General features: G+C 33.6%; 1 protein-coding gene across 2 annotated transcripts in view; it reads right to left on the reverse strand.

Moving 5' to 3' along the window:
- The window catches only part of inaE (inactivation no afterpotential E), a gene marked incomplete at its 5' end in the record, with an annotated part of 37,777 nt that overhangs the window by 14,846 nt on the left and 20,431 nt on the right, over window positions 1-2,500 (reverse strand).

Below are 2,500 nucleotides of genomic sequence, written 5' to 3' on the forward strand. Positions count from 1 at the left end.
CTCCTCCGAATAGACCTGAATTTCATTTATTTTTGCTCTGGTACGTTTTCTTTCTTTCTGTCAACTACTCCTACACTCCTTTCCTTCCCCCTCTTCTTCTTTCCCAAATTCTTCTTTCCTATCTCTTTCTTTCCTCCTCTTCCTCCCACATCCTCGACCACTCACCTTCTCTCCTTCCCTCCGACACCCCCCATTCCCACTGCCACCTGTCCCTTAGTGCGATGGCTTGCGGAACGCCCAAGCCGTTGTATCAGGCGATTTGGCCTAGGACTCAATACGAGGACTTCGACGAAGTGCTCATCTCGCCGTGCAATGATTCCAGGACCAAACATGCCTCCGATCCAGGTCCTCAAGGCAGCTCGAAAAGGTAACTAGGACTTAATACGGAAGAGCTAGTTCCAATGGAGGTTGAGTAGGAGGGAGTTTTAATATGCGATGAAAGGAGAATAGTTCTCATGTGTAAAAAAAGAAGGGCATGATGAAATTGACTTTGTTTTAAGGCATAAAGGAATAGAGTGGAGACAAATTGATACAACGGGGAAGCGAGAAAAAAAAGGGAAACGTTAGAAATTTCCCGAGATTCATTTTGGAATTCCACTTGCGTTTTTCATAAAATGAACACCTTACTAAACATTTATACCACGTGGGGGGGTGAGATATATAATTATGATATTGAACAGTAATTCTTTTCTATTCGGTTATCCATGTCAAAAGCATTTGGTGAAAGGATAGTAAGATACTGAGCTACCTGATATACGGAAGGTAGAATTGTTAGGAGCACCCAAAAGGATTGCAGATTACTTTTAAGGATTACTAAAGTATTGTTGATTTCATGCAAATTAAAAGTTATTTCTTCAAATTTATGTCATCTGCAAAATTTAAAACGTTTAGATATGAGTTGGAATTTTCAACATATTTTTTTTCCATGTATTAAAAAATAAAAAAGCACATGATGTATTTCATTTATTTACACAAGCAGACGCTAAAGTTGCGCAAATCATAGTGCATGGACATGGCGAAAACTGAAGCTGTATTACTTCTATGTATTGCTTTGTTACTCGTATATTTTGAAATATTATTAACTAAACAAAATCAATTTTATGCCATTCGCAAAGCTCTGTTTGTTAGTGTACATGATAAGATTATATTTTTTTTATTATTTGTCTTTCCGCTAATGACAAAGTTTTTTTCGTAATACCAAATTCATACTGATAACCAATTCCTCAAGACAGTTCTTTGTGACACTAACAATTCAGGCACACTGATTCTTTTATTTCAGGAACAGCAATCTCCCTGCATGGGTGTAAAAATCACTTTGGGACGAAAAGTCTTTACAACAAGCAAAGCATTTAAACAGAAGCATATTTGTACATTATTCCATCTAACTCCCTTTTAACATATTTAAGTTGCTTTTTGCTTATATGTGTTGCGCCGGATATTTTTCTCTTAGAGTGACTTTAGAGTTGAATTCACTAATAAACCGTAAGAGAAAAACGCTGATCTGACCGAAAGAAGTGAAGGACTAGAAATATGACATTAGATCACACAGTTTACCACTGGAAATTGAAGAAAAAAATATTTTGTAAGGAAATGTACATTATTGTGATATTCTTATATTCAAATACTTTTTTTTAACAATTATTTTCATTACAAGTAATATAAAAGAATCTTACGATTATTATATATTACTTGTAATGAAAATAATTGTTAAAAAAAAGTATTTGAATATAAGAATATCACAATAATGTACATTTCCTTACAAAATATTTTTTTCTTCAATTTCCAGTGGTAAACTGTGTGATCTAATGTCATATTTCTAGTCCTTCACTTCTTTCGGCAGATACGTTTTTCTACGGTTTATTTAGTGATCAATCATGTCACTCTAGAAAAATATCCGGACAACAAAGCAAAGCAACTAAATATGTTAAAAGGGAGTTAGATGGAAAATGTACAAATTGCTCTGTTATGCTTTGCTTGAAAGACTTTTCGTCAAAGATTTTACACCATGCAGGGAGATGCTTTCTGAATAAAAGAATCAGGAGCAATGTAGTCACAGACTGTCTTGAGGAATTGGTTACAGAGATTTGGATTAAAAAAAAACTTTCATTAGCGAAAACAAAAATAAAAAAAATAATCTATCATGCTAACAAACAGAGCTTAGCAATGGCATAAAATTGATTTGTTAGTTAATAATATTTCAAAATAACGAGACAAAGCAATACAAGAAAATACAGCTTGTTTTCGCCATGTCCATGCACATGATTGCCAACTTTACGTATTGTAAATAAATGAAATACACATGTGTTTAATTTTTTATACATGGAAAAAAATATGTTGAAAATTCCAACATATCTAAACTTTTAAATGCAGAAACATAAAATTGAAGAATACTTTAATTTGCATGAAACAAAATACTTTAAATCCTTAAAAGTATCTGCAATCCTTTGGGTGCTCTAACATTCTACCTTCCGTATATCAGAGCTCAGTATCTTACTATCCT

Source organism: Penaeus japonicus, unplaced genomic scaffold (assembly GCF_977035675.1).
Source record: "Penaeus japonicus unplaced genomic scaffold, GWHDUDI00000001_assembly GWHDUDI00000018, whole genome shotgun sequence".
In the NCBI taxonomy this organism is placed as follows: Eukaryota; Metazoa; Arthropoda; class Malacostraca; order Decapoda; family Penaeidae; genus Penaeus; species Penaeus japonicus.